General features: G+C 35.9%; 2 pseudogenes; both read right to left on the reverse strand.

Moving 5' to 3' along the window:
* Positions 1 to 6,269: 6,269 nt before the first annotated feature.
* Positions 6,270 to 8,837, reverse strand: LOC147928910 (uncharacterized; annotated as a pseudogene).
* Positions 8,838 to 9,206: 369 nt separating this feature from the next.
* Positions 9,207 to 10,115, reverse strand: LOC104744109 (uncharacterized; annotated as a pseudogene).
* Positions 10,116 to 15,756: the final 5,641 nt, after the last annotated feature.

Consider the following 15,756-nt stretch of genomic DNA (forward strand, 5'->3'; position numbering starts at 1 on the left):
AATAAATGTATCAAATTAGATCGATTTAAATAGTTCCATTAAATGAGTTTCCAGGAATTGTTATTTTAGGAAAATAATTAGGGGTTAATGTTGTAAATAAAACAAATTAAATAACCAAAACTTCAAGGGCATAACACAAATAATAATATAGATTATGATCATTATTCTCTAGTGTGCAAACTTAAAGATTTATAAGGGTTTCTTTCACTCAATAGTTTTCGTGCTAACATCCATTATATTTTATGCTACTTTCATATTTCTTTTATTATATGCCTCTCATTTCGATCAATTAATGATTTATCATTTTATCAAATGACAAAGGATCAATGGGGTAGTGAAACAAAAATTGGTCTTTGAGTATACATCATACCAAAGGATCAATTAATGATTTATCATTTTCTCTGTTTTTTGGAGTGTGGAAAATATATTTAATTGTGGACCGGAGAAAACAAAAGACTCCAGAGAAAAAAAAAACAAAAAAAAAACAGAGAATTATATATTTGATTGGATCCAAGTTTGGTATGATGTATATTCAACGAAGACTCGTTTAAACTAAAAGGGTAGTGATCCTTAAGAGATGTGGATTATATATATATTTCTTAAAGACTTAAATTTTGAACTAAGGTACTTCTTATTTGCACGTGTGTTTATTCGGAAGTTTAGGTCATCTTACTCGATGACATAGATTTGTTAATTGTATCCGTATTGATTGGGTCATACTAAAAAAAAACCCACCAATAATTCTCAACCTTTTCCCTTGTCTTGTTTTTTTTTTGTTTCTTTTAATCTTTAAATCTGATCCAATCATTTACTTTTTGTTCCTAACATGTTAAATCATCAGCCGAAATTTATATCTACAATGATTATGAAAGAACTATATAGCCTGATTTTAGCGAAAACATTAACAACAAAATGCTAACCCGAATTTTTAGGGGCTAATATAGCCCGATATTAGTTAGCAACAAACTTTTTAACCTGTTATTACGTCAAACCAAGCATGTTTATTCATATATCAAGCGCGCCATATGATTCGGTGACGACGTTTATCATACATAGCATAGGTATCAGGCTCCAAATTTCTAATTATATTTTTGAATAAACAAAGTTATTAGGCATCTGTTATGAAACTAGAGAATTGAAGGTTGTAAATCTCTTGTTATTTTTATTGATAAATTGAATGAGGTTACAAAAATATAGTAAAGTTTAGGCCTTATCATAATAGGAAACACAACCCACTTAGACTAATGTTTATGGCCGATGGGCCTTATTGTCTTGGACGTACACATGTCATATACGGGCCGTGTATGGACCGGTTATGGAAGATCAATTCCAAGTGTTTTACAACACTCTCTCTTGGATGACATAACCGTGCTGATGCTAAGGGATCAGTGCAATACGCTTGGAGGTGCTGCCTCATTAAAACCTTACCAGAAAAACACAATGGGACAAAACCAAGGTGAAGGAAAAAGAGTACATCACACATTGCTCCCCCTGTTCTAATCATCCCTAAAGTCCTTAAGCCTCCACATTCCAATCTGGTGCATGAGCTTCTTGAATGTAGTTGTCGGTAATGCCTTAGTGAAGAGATCGGCTGAGTTGTCGCATGATTGAACTTGCACCACTTGAACTTCTCCGGCCTTTTGTAGTTCATGTGTGAAGAAGAACTTGGGTAGGATGTGCTTCGTCCGATCTCCCTTGATGTATCCTTCCTTGAGCTGTGCGATGCAGGCCGAATTGTCTTCGTATATGACCGTTGCTTCCTTATCGTCGATCATGCCACAATCTGTCCTGATATGTTGAGTCATTGACCTCAACCAAACACACTCACGTCTGCATGATTAGATGAAGTGGCCACAATGCTTTGCTTCATAGAACGCCATGAGATCGCCGTACCACCGTGAGTAAAAACATAACCGGTCTGGGACCTTGAGTTGTGCGGATCCGATAAGTAACCTGCATCAGCAAAACCAACTAAACCTTCTTTGTTATAGTTAGTATAAAATAAACCAAAGTCTGTCGTCCCTTGTAGGTAACGCTGAACATGCATAACACCGTTCCAGTGCCTTTTAGTCGGACAAGAACTAAATCTTGCTAGGAGATTCACGGCAAAACATATGTCCGGTCTAGTGTGGCTAGCCAAGAACATTAACGCTCCTATAGTACTGAGGTATGACACTTAAGGACCAAGAACTTCTTCATCGGCCTTCTTTGGACCAAATGGATCTTTATCCAAATCAAGACTCCTCACAACCATTGGGCTGGTCAATGGGTGAGCTTGGTCCATATTAAACCTCTTGAGTACCTTTTCTGTATAATGGCCTTGTACTTTTGCTTATCAGATGGTTCATAACCTTCCTCAATGCACTCAAATAAGTCCTTTGACTTCAGCATGATCTTTGTGTCCAATGCCCATTGCAGGTAATTGTCTCCAGAGGCATTCAAGGCAACATAGCCAAGATTATTAAGCCTTGCCATCTGCATAATACAGAAATAGACAACCGTTCATTAGCATGCAGTATTATAAGACCGATCCATGCAATCACTTAATAGGACATGTGGTAATGAGACCGAACCATGCCAAATACATAGGTTCATGCGGTAATGAGACCGATCCATGCCCAACACTTATACTCAAATTTCGTGGTTTAATCATGCATGCAAGACAAAAAACCTAGATAGATACTAGCATGCAACAATTTCCTTTTATTAAGAGTTTCCTTTTCTTAGAAATTTTCCTTTTATTTAACTTTTCCTTTTCTAATTAGAATTAAGACAAATTTTAGGGAACTAGACTTTCTCTAGGATCCCAAATTTAATTAAGATTTTTAGAGTTCTTATGCAGCCGAAATTTACAGAAATAATCTTAGCAATAATCGATTAATAATTCCCTATGCAAATTCGATTTAATTTCAAGGATGCATGCAAAGCATAATGCAAACAAGCAATTCAGATTTTAAACATCCTAGAACAACCAGATTAATATTTTCTCTTATGAATTTCAAATTTAATAGTTTATTTCTAGAGTTCTTATGCAACAAACAAACAATCAAAGAACCCTAAACTTTTAATCTTAAGCAATTCGGATTTTAGGGGTTTTAGTTCTAAGGCTTCAATCAAGAAACAATCAAGATTGGATTTTAATCATAGTTTAGATAGTTTAATTGCAACCAAATCTAAACAACCTATGACAACCGATTTTAAAGTTTTAAAGTTATAGGGTTTAGGGTTTTGAAAGCTTATGAACTTGTTTATTTGATTGTGTACTTGTAAATTTTAGAGTTCCAATAGATTTAAATATCAAGTTCGATTATGGGTTCTAAGAGGTTTTGACCTTATTTTCCTTCACCGATTAGGAGGTTGACTGGATATGAACCGGGAGCTAAAGACATCGGTTTTACTTCTTCTTGATCACGAACCTCGGACAAGGTAGGAGGAAGAAACCGATCGAACTTGAGCTGCTACTTCGAACAGGAACCGATCGCCGAACATAACTCACCCCGGACAAGAACAGACCACGAACTCGGGTGTATCACGAGCAAGGGAAGAGGCGACGATTTTTAGGGTTTTAGGGTAAGGGTTTTTCTCAGCTGGCTTTAGAGCTTCATGCTGATAACGTGTTATGAAACTAGAGAATTGAAGGTTGTAAATCTCTTGTTATTCTTATTGATAAATCGAATGAGGTTACAGATTTATAGTAAAGTCTAGGCCTTATCATAATAGGAAACACAACCGACTTAGACTAATGCTTATGGCCGATGGGCCTTATTGTCTTGGACGTACACGGGCCATGTTCAGGCCGTGTATGGGTCGGTTATGGAAGATCCACTCCAAGTGTTTTAAAACAGCATGCACTTAATTATAATAGTAGTTGGGGACTACACTTAAACATAAAACCAAAAAAAAAGGAGAGTTGGAACTTGGAAGACTATTCTCGGATTTTAAAATAAAGGAAAAGGTGATGGGAGTATTTTGGTAAATGTTAATCACTTTTTAGAATATATATGTATTATAAGCTTCAATTTTTTCTTTCTTTTCGTCTGAATAATTTATGTTAATCACGTAAAAGAGAGCCTCTGATAGGCGACGCTTCCAAACTATTTCTCTCCGGCAAACACTTTTTTTAACCATTTACTGGCTGGCCGGTGTCGACTTCGTTGACATCGGTCGGTGTTTCCCCTTTGTTTCTAGTTTCAGTTTTCTGTTTTATTTTATAAATCCCTAATAATTTGGCCAATGATTTATGCAAATTCATTGGATTTCTTGTTTCAATTCTTCATAACTTTCCTCTCCTTTGGGATGAGATTTATTCGACCACAACCCGACTAGTTCTTCGGTGGTGTGTCGATGCCTTTCCGCTGAAGGTTTCTTCAAGCAGTTTTCCTTGTTCGTTGATTGAAATCGATTTTCCTCTGCTTTGGCATGAAATTATTTTTGAAAGTTGATTTTCAATCTCGGATCTGGGATACCGGCGACTCAAATGTTGGATTAGATGATGGTGACAATAAGACTCGGTCATATTTTATCGGTAAACATTCTCTCCATCTATGTTCAGCGGTTATAGGCCTCTTACTCTCACTCTTAAAGGCGTGGACAAGTTTTCATGTTGATGGTTTTTCATTCTGGTGCTCAAGAAACTTTGCTCTGTTAGTTGGTGTTTTTGGATGGATTTATCAGATTGCTCAAATCAGAGAAACGATATTCCATCTCATGTGCTTGGTGTTTCCGTTGATGATTCATCGTTATATATTGTGGAACATATTTTCAAGTATGATTCAGTGGTCTTGGAGTTTAAAGTCATCTACATGAACCATTCATTTATGGCTATTGAAGAAAATCAACAAAGGAATCCAGATTATGGATTTATCATGGGTGATATTTACAACCAAAATAGCACCATCGCCTGAGACGAGAGATGGAAATGTTTGTGTGGTTAGCGATGTAACTGATGGATCGCAACTTTTTGATTTTCAAAAAAAGTTTAGGTGCTACAAAAAGATAGCCCAACAAGAAGATCAAAATAAACTAACGATGAAAAGGGAAAATAACAGATTGATTAATCTGTTAGTGTGTAAGGCTTATCTACATCAGAAAGCAACGTATTTTTTCACTCTCTCGTTTATTTCGTTATACCTAAATCTTGGTTGTATGGTATGCGGAGCTTCATGTTGTATGCTTATTGATACATTTGTATTATCGATTTAATATTAATGAAGATTGAAGATTTTTTTTTTAAAAACCAATACAAGCTTATTTTTACAAGACGTAGAGCTATCTGTGTTAATACTACCAAAAAAATGAGAAGGATCCATAACAATCATCAGCATAAAGGAGAGCCAAAAAGACGTCATCCAGCAGTGATGAAACTCTCGTGGTTAAACAAATCATGCAACCATTGTGGATGTCCTGCTGCAGTATATGATTGTATTTGATCCTCACTAGTGACACTTTGAGCGATCAGAGCTGCTCCTTTGTTTGCACTTCTATCATCTTTAAGAAGTTTCCAAAAGGGTATATACTTTAACCCTGCTAGCAAAACCTCAGACTAGGGTTTATAAGATGGCCAAGCTTATGGTCTTAGAATAGCTTGCATCAAATCTTTTGCTTCTGTTGCGATAATACACTACAACAAATATGAGTATTGATAGCAGACGATTAATGCTATGATATGGTTATTATAGCGTTTTCTTGAATGCTATAAAAAGAGACAGTATAATAGAGGGGCTATATACAATGGCGTTTCTGGGCTGGCGCTATCGTAGATTATCCTATAATAGCATATTTAAAATGCTATATTACAATGGTTAATAACACATATATCGTGTTATTTTTAATTATATAATAGTACTTTTTGCTTGCTATATGTACATTAAACGTAGCTATATTTTCTTTCTATGAGTTAGTTTTTAGTAGATCTATGTTAATGCCATTGATTATTTCTCTTAGCATTGGTGTTGAGCTATTTGTATCTGAGTTGTAGCTTTTATTATGTGCTACGAAGTGAGTGTACAATGACTTCATTTGCCTGCTATAATGATCAATTAGGGTGGTCTTCTGATTACTATAAACCGTTCCCTATACAGCATATTCACATGAAGTTACAATTTGAAAGTATAGAAACCTGTGATAAAGCTGAAATTGTATTCCATAATAGAAAATATCAAACATTGTTATTTCCCAACAATGAACCCAGAATTCAATTCCATAAATCTCAAACAAAGAACACAAGTCTCATTTGCCACAACAACGAAAGTAGAAAATCATACGGTTCTTTACTCCACATCAAATGATGACAACTTTTCTTCAGGCCATGCTATAGTGGTACCAATAGCATTCTCCATGCACTCAATAGCAGAATTAGGCCTCCAAACCTTCACATCAGGCACCTTCACTAGATCAATCCACACACGGACTGCATTACGACCCAAGGGAACAAAACGCACTAACTGCTCTGGGTTGTTTGAAGACCAGCGTCCTTCTGCAACAACCCTATTCTGAACGGTAATGTCCAGCAGTTTGCACTTCTGATTCTCCTTGACAATCTGTTTTGGAGAACTATGCTGCATAGTATAAATAATATGTAAGGTTTACCAAAGGCATCACTGCTAACGATCATAACATATTTTATAAGTACCAAAAACATTGAAATTTACCTGCTGAGATGAACTTGAAGGAGATTGTGAAAGTGGTTTTGAACTCTTCGTAAGAGCTGCTGGAGTGAGTACTTGTGACTGCGTACGAGGAGATGTTGTAGCTAGTGCCTCTGTACTTAAATCTTCGATTAAAACTCTGTTGAATGGCCATGCTACAAACGACTTCAAAGAGTCATGAAGATTTGAGAGCTCTTCTGTTGGCCGCCAAAGAAATGTCTCAGGTTCATTAACCGCATCCACAAAAACTTTAATGGCATTTGGTCTAAGAAGAAGGCCATTCACCAAAGCTTTGGGATCACGAGTCTACCAACGGCCTTCAGCAACATGTTTATCATCATTTGATAGCCAATGTAGAAGTTTGCACTTGTTCATGGAAATTGTACTTGGTCTCTGTTAAACAAAATAAGTCCAATATAGAAAAATATTATTAGATTTAAGAACACTAAAACGTAGAGATCAAATCCTAAGTACAATCAATCAGATTAAGAAAACATTACCTTAGGCGGAATGTCTTCTGGTCCTAACTCCTGCTCAATAGCATCAACACAATCTTGAGGCCACGCAATAGTTTCTCCTACAGCTTGACCAATACTAAACATATTTGCCGCAGGTCTCCAAAGAAAAGCATCTTCTTCAAAAGCGGTCTCAACCAACACCTGACTGAATTAGGGCCCATTGTTGACGAAGTCCATGTGATCAAAAGGCAGAATACGACCCTCGACTACTTTGAATTTAGAGCCATACCAATCATACAGAATGCACTTAGGCTGCGGTTTTTGGTTTACACTCTACAAAGGTAAATAATAGTTAGAATCCGTTAACTTTTCAATACCAAACATCAACAAATCTCATTATACATTAACACTTACTCTTGGTGTTGAATGTTCACCAACTTCCGAAAATTGACGCTGTAAAATGAGAAGAAATATAATTAGTTACCATTTTACTAGACCATTAATCTAATGACATAAACTTACAGACTTACAGGACTATTCAGTTTCACAAGAGCATCTTGTAATTCATTGACCTGTTGCTGCAACTGAATTTGGATCTGTTGCATTTGAGTCACATATTTTCATCTGGAAACAAGCAAGTTTGGTCATACTCATTCCTCTACCCATTGCCCTCATGCGTCTCAGGATTGTCAGGTCCCAAGATCTGAGCAAGAGTGTCTTCTTTTGGGTTTGATGGTGATGATGATGGAGCAGTAGACAGAACGAACTCATTTGCCATTTCCTAGTAAATGTCGGACTTATGTTTATAGAGGTAAATTATTATGAAAAACATAGAAGAGAGGATCATAAAAGAATGACTTACAATCTTTGCAGCAGCATCCGTGTTCACTGCTGTCCCATCCTTTTTAGTTCGTGACTTGACCAACACATTCAGTCTAGTCACTTCATCTGAGCTCTCTTTTCTCTGCGTAATTATAACACACATTCAGTAACATTAAGAAACCATTGTCAGAACTGGTGTCCAAAAGATAGTGATAATCACTGACTGAGACTTACTAAAACTTCGGCCAATCTAACCATTCCTTTACGGCTACATGTGTGAGGAATCTGCTTACGTCTTCTTTCCTTGTATGAATCACTAACAGCCTATATAAAAGTATTAGCACAGTAAATGTGGAAAATAAATTAATTACAAGTTAGTACCTTAAACTCTTGACTAGTCTTGTCTTTGACAAACTTCCTAAACTCTGCCGTAGGAATATTGTCTGGTCGCAGCTTCATTCTTTCTACGTTGTTCGGAGCTTTCCTAATCTGATTAACCAAACGTGACTTAGAGGCCCTCCATAAACATCCCATCTGCTTCATAACAGTCACTTTCTCATATTCTCCATCTAGTTCAAACCGTATCTACAATAACGTAAGAAAAAAAAAGATAAGAGTACTTATAGCAAATTAATTGTGAATGTGACTGAAATTAAATTACCTTAACAGATTTCCATAGAACTGTCTTCAGCTCCTCACCAAATTTTCTCCAATCTTCTATGACAACATGAACATGTTCTCTTACCAAGGGACCTAAGTAGGAAGACAACTTAACCGATCCTTCTCTACACGGTTCTCCAAATTCAGTGAATTGTACTCTTATTCGTGTATTAGGATCCTTGGCAATATCTTTCATCTTTGTTGGTCCTATGTGTTTTTTAGGCTCGGGCAGAACCGTATCAGTAGCCTCCTCAGAGACAGCAGTGGACTCTTTCTCGGCTCCTTGTTATGTATCGTCCTTAGCAGCTTCAGACCCAACCATATGGCTATCGAGAACAGTCTGAGGTTGTGGTTCATCAAACTGTGTGTCTTGAGGCTGCGTGTCATGTGGATATATGGTGCCAACGAATTCAGGGTCTTCTTCTTCTACGTTGGTCTTCCTTTTCCTTGCACCCTTTTTTCCCTTACCCCCATCGCAATCCATCTGTAAAACTCAAAGGGAAACTCAAATATAGACTCAAAGACAGACCAATTATCCAAAAACAAAAAAAAACATAACAGTATGATAAACCAATCACTATCCCCTTTTAGAAAGAAAAAAAACAGAAAATGAACGCAATCACACAAAAATTCTTTCACAATCATCTCTGACATTTTGAGCCTCATCTGCTACGTCCTCTAGAGTCATGTCAATATCCGAAGGTAATGGTCCAACATCTCATACCCATCTTCCTCATTCTCATCACTGTATCTTCTAGATGGACCTTTCAAAACTACAAACCAACTAGATTCATCATTCTCCCTAGAATAAAATATTTGTCTCGCGTGAGAGGCTAAAATGAATGGGTCTTTTGCAAATGACATTTGGCTCTGATTCATATTAATCAGCGTAAAGCCATCTTCTACCTTAACATTGTTACCTTTAACATCCAAATGACACCGGAATATTGGGACGTAGAAGACATTGTAGTCTAACAAGATAATATCAACTATTCTGCCATAGTATGATACAACATCTACCACTTGTGCTGTGTCCCTTGCACTAGATCTACACATTGCTGTTGCCTCATAGTAAACCCCACTATTCTGACTTAGCCTATGCATTGACTTTGTATGAAACTGCATGCCATTCACAATATAGCCTGTATAAGATCTGGCTATACTACGTGGACCATAAGCCAACCACTTAAGTGTCTCGTCCTTAACAAAAAAAGGTCAGCTGAACTACTAATTAAATAGCCACCAAAAATGACAAATATAGTATAACATGCTTGTTGCTTTAGCCACGTTGGGAAATTTTGAGTGTGCATACTCCATAAATAACTTGCATCACGTCTACATCTACCATATGAGTCTTGTAGATGCTGTAAATGAGCACTTGCATATAAACAAGAAACAAGAAAATTCATCAGAAACAATTACTATAAGAATAAATAATGTACAACGTAATAAGAAAAACTTACTCAATGTAAGGTTCCACCATAGTCGTGTTCTGGATTACAGCAAGGTGGGCTATTTTTCTATCCATATCAGTGAGATTGAATGAGGTCCCAGCTGATATAGGACGACCTTCTAGGATGGAGTGGCTCTCATACTCAGTGTTCCTCTCCTCTTTTTCTTCTACATTTGTTGTCGTCTTCAAGAAATCAGAGCTGAACTTCATGCATTCTTCTGCAAGATAGGACTCAGCTATACACCCCTCTGGTCTTGCTGGGTTTCTAACATAGTCTTTTAATACTTTCATGTATCTGTTTGTAATGAACACCAAATAGGTAAGCAATAAGTCCAATTAGATTCACTAATTTAGTTCTTGAAGATAAAACTAAAATAAAAAAAAGGACATTACCTCTCAAATGGATACATCCATCGGAAATGGATAGGACCAGCTAGTCGGGCTTCTCTTCCTAGATGCACACACTAGTGCACCATGATGTCAAAGAAACTAGGTGGCCAAAATCTTTCAAACATGGATAGAGTCTCCACAATTTCTGTTTCCATTATTTGGAGTTGTTCCATATCAATAAATCTTTGGCACAATACGTTGAAGAATGCGCATATGCGGAAAATGGCTATTCTAGGACCCTTAGGTAGTAAAACTCTAACAGCAACTGGTAGCAGTTGTTGCATCAGGACGTGGTAATCATGAGATTTGAGTCCCATCACTTTACACTCCTCTAATGATACACAAGTAGATATGTTAGAGCAATAGCCATCCGGACCTTTAAAGTCAAAGAGCCGCTTACAGAATATTTTTTTTTCTGACTATGACAAAGACCAAGGACCTGCGGGAAGTAGTGTCCTTTTACCGTGAGCTTTTGGATGCAAATCATTCTTGATACCAAGAGTTTCGAGGTCCTTCCTAGCTTTTAGTTCATCCTTTGAATTGCCAAAATGTGGAAATCAAGCTTGCAGCCACATTTCTCTACACATGCATCATGTCTATGTTATGTCTTACTGGGAGCTCCTTGTCAAGACAAAGCATATAATAGAGCAATAAGTTGAAAGTCATATACAAGTGATCACAATGGAAACTCTATAAGTATTTTACATTCCTCCCAATAAGGCATTGTGAAGAATATTGATCTTTTCTTCCATCTAGATAACTCCTCTTCATATTTTTCTGCTAAGTCTTCTTCTTCATCATCAGATGCACTTTATTCATCTTCGTTATCAGATGGTATGTCACAACCAGCTCTAGATCTCTTTTTCCCAGTATCTTTTCTATTACCAAAATCATTCTTGTAGTTTCTCAGTAGTAAGGAAATATTTCTACCCGTGAGTATCCTTCCCTTTGTTTCATGCTCTGCTTTACCATCAAACCAATTATTCTTTCCTCGAAAACTATGTAACGGAGACAAACTTTTTCGGTGGCACATATATACATGCTTCCTACTATGACTCAGCCACAAACTATTTGTGTGCTTCCCACATATAGGACAACCCATCTTACCCTTTACTTTACAACCAGCAAGATTTCCATATGCTGGGAAATCACTTATGGTCCAAAGAAGCATCGCCCTCAACGTAAAAGTTGTTTTACTAAATGCATCGTAAGTTATCTCGTCTTTAGACCACAAATGATTTAAATCTTCTATAAGAGGTTCTAAGTAAACATCTATACTATTACCAGGTTGGTGCGGTCCAGGAATCAACAAACTAAGCATGATGTTTTCTCCTTCATACATAAGTCAGGAGCCATGTTATAATTAACCAGCAACATAGGCAAACTACTGTATCGGCTGTTCTTCATGTTAAATGGGTTAAACCCATCAGTAGAGAGCCCAAGTCGCAAGTTCCTCTGCTCAGCTGCGAAAGAAGGAGACTTTTCATTCATTGACTTCCATGTCACTGAGTCTACTGGGTGGCGCAATTTCCCGTCAGTGCTCTTGTTATTGAAATGCCATCACAAATCCGCAGCCACTTTCTCCGATTTGAACCTCCTTTTCAGACGAGGGATTATTGGGAAGTACCTCAAAACCTTCTGTGGAACACCCTTCTTGACTTCTCCAGTGTGCATGTTGGTCTTCCATCTTGAAGATTTGCATTTTGGACAAGTATCAACCTTCTTCAGCTTCTTTCTGAATAAGCAGCAGTCGTTCACACAAGCATGAATCTTTTGATATCCCATATCAAAAGATTTCAGAAAATTCTTGACGTCATAGGTTGATGTGTGTGGTACATTGTCTTCAGGTAACATTTTTGGTAAAGTTTCCAGTATATTATCGAAGCTCTTGTCTGACCTACCATTTTGAGTTTTAATCCGAAACAGTGTAACTGTAGCTGATAGCTTACTATGATTCACACACGTTGGATATAATGGCATTTCAGCATCTACAAGTTTTGCAAAAAACTCATCTTCTTGCCTATCCTCACCCTCAGCAGCCTCACATAAATCTGAACCCTTACAAGCTAAATCTTCATCAGACCATTTAGCAGCTTCGTATAAACCCAGAATCTCAGCATTCCACATTTTATTCCAAAGTTATCTTCTCCATGGTGAAACCAATCAGTACGTCTCTTGTAAGCCTCATCCATTCCATTTATAACTAAATGAGACACAACCTCGTTGCATGTATGGCGCTCTAAATTGCGGCATCCGGCACACAGACAAATTATCTTTCCATTAACTGCTAATTTGACACTAACGACTTCAACAACACTAGTCCAAATGAATAAAGAAAACACTTTTAACAATTATACTTACCTGCATAAATGCACCCATGCCTTGTCCAACATTTTTCTTAAAAATCCTAGTTTTCCTTGACATAGTTCAAACGGTATAGGATACAAGCAACAGTGACCACAAGTTAAACATATTTTCTACAGTCAATCATAGAGACACTGCAACTACAAAAGGATACAAAAGGCCAAGAAATCGATAGATGTGTCTAACCTCTATCGTGATTGTATTCTTCCCCCGAAATCTGAGAACCCACACCTATTAACAAGAAGCTGTAATTATTATCCAAATAAAACAACCAACGAAACACACTGCTGTGTATTGCTACTATGGACTCACTTTCAACTCACCTGAAGACCTTGAAAATCTTGGATTGAAATCAGATCTGAGGAGAGCTGATGCGAATTAAGAGAGTGAGATAGATCGAATCGAGATGGCGAGCAATGGAGTCGGCGGAGATGGCGAGAGATGGAAAAGATGAACTCAACGGAGATGACGAGCAATGGAATCTCCAGAGACGGCGAGCAAAGGAGTCCGCGGAGATGGTGATCAAACGAGTCGACGGAGAACTCGATGGTTTTGTCTTTTTTTTTTGCCTTCTTTATTTTGTCTTTTTTTTTCCTAGTGCTATGAAATTTAATGTTTTTGTTCATAGACCGCCAAAATGTATTTTTATTTTCTAAGTGTTGGCGCTTGCTCATAAAATTACGGCGGAATCAGGTGTTTTAGTTCCCGCTTATTGATTTTTAGGCATAGCATTAGTGCAATGCTATGAGTCTATTTGACAAATCTCATTTCACTTTTAATAGCAATTACAGAAATTGTGCTATTATAATCTGCTATCAATACTCATATTTGTTGTAGTGATAACTCTTCTTATTTTGAGACTTATGAGGCTTTGTAATGCCCATAACCAACATTCCAATTCCATCTCCTTTTTCGAGTCCATATCAATGAAAGATTTTCTAGAATGCAGTATTACTTTATCTTCAAAATTTTGGAGAACCCAAGCAGCCCTCCCAAACACTTCACTTTACCTCAAGAGAAAGCGATATTACATTTTAACCAAGGTCTATCTGGGGTCTCCAAGAAGATCTTACCAGTCTCTTGAGGAACCTCTTTTTGAGCGTCTTCTTCTTCCACTTGTTGCGCTAAAAACCATTGAGCAGTATCCTCTTTGATCTTAACTATTATAAGCTTCTATTTAAAGGTGTGATTCTGAACTTAATAAAATATCTAATAATACCGTTAAACTGATCTGTCTAATTGAGACCTATCTACGCTTGAGTTGTGGTTTCTTCCTTCTTTACTTCTTAGTCTCCTCTTCCCAACAGCTTCAAGAAAAATGAAAATTTGATGGGTTTTAGAGCCCAAACCCATTTTAATTTTCACAAGTAAAAAAGACGTTTGCCAACCCCCACAAAACAAGCTCTGCTTCCGCATAACTCATTTGAACTCATAATTTACACGTTGAAAATATGTGGATGCATCATATTTATCGGGAAAATCACGTTTAAACATTCAAAGTATCATTGAGTAGCACTTTAAACTTTGAGGTATTTTCACTAATATTATTAATTTTTAAAATAATTTCACTAACACTTTAAACTTTAAAAATAACTTTTCGATGACGAAACAGTAAAATCCGTCAACGTGAAATAGTTAAACTATGCTGGTTTAATTTAAATGCTTGTTTAATTAATTTAATTTAATTTAATTATTTATGACGATTGATATAAACAATTAAAAATACATCAAAGCAAAAAATGAAGAATCAGAGGTAAGGTTAAAACATTTGACAAATGTAAAACCGAAGACGACAATATATTTAGAAAATTCATTGGTTTCCAATGAAAAGTCAATCGATTTGAATCAGAATCCAGTGGAGATGCATTTATTAAAATGATTAATAATGTGAAGAGTAACGTCGTAAAAGTTGTGTCTGCAATGAAGATGAACACAAATTTATTTTTTTATCTTTTTATTTATTTATAAAAACTAAAACTTATTAGAATTTAAATTAAACCAATATAATTTAACTATTTTGCGTTGACGGATATTATTATTCTGTTATTTTTTATGGCGGTACAAAAATGAAAGTTAGTTTGAAGGTTTAAAGTGTTAGTAAAAACATTTTAAAAGTTCAAAATGTTAGTAAAATCATTTTAAAGGTTTATAGTGTTAGTGAAATTCTCTTGAGGTTTAAAATGTTACCCAGTGACACTTTGAAAGTTTAAAACATGATTTTTCAGATATTTATCTGCCTCAAACTATGTTTCAATCTTGTTTAAAATTTGTATTGATTATTATGTTTAATGTGGACATAGTTGTGTTTCAAAATTAATTATAGCCATGGTTTACGTGTAAAGAAAATTTAATTATTTGAATGGGAACCTTGTTTTGACTTATTCCATTTACACATGCAGTCATGTTAAAAACGTCTATGTATATGCACGCATTCTTCGTATTTATTTAAAAATTGTAGATAAATTATGTAAAAAAAATAATGTTTTTTTCTTGAACTTACAAAAGTCATTACTTGCCACTCACAAAAAAAACCAAAAAAAAAAAAACTACAAACAATAAAGGAGATTAGAAATCCTCATATTAAAAAAAAAAAAAAAAAAAAAAAAAAAAAAAAAAAAAAGAAACAAACAGTTGCCTCTTCCGTCAAATATTGATATGTTGAGATATATATGCATGAATGAAATAAATTAAATTAATTAATCTTAGGATTAGGAAAAACTATTGAGAAGCAATTAGTTTGGAGTTAATTAAAACTTCGTCCAAACGCCTAAAAATTTCCATCTTCAGCCTCTAACTCGACCAACCTCTCGACGATAACATCCGATGCAATTGTAACAACCTCCGACAAATTCCTAAATACCACACGAAATGAAAAATGGTAAGTTAAATCAGCAACTTAATAAAAAATACATAAATAATATATGGAACAGAAATGATAATAAAAAAATATGATAGAAAATTA

The sequence above is a fragment of the Camelina sativa genome, chromosome 14, assembly GCF_030686135.1.
Source record: "Camelina sativa cultivar CO46 ecotype springtype chromosome 14, ASM3068613v1".
NCBI lineage: Eukaryota > Viridiplantae > Streptophyta > Magnoliopsida > Brassicales > Brassicaceae > Camelina > Camelina sativa.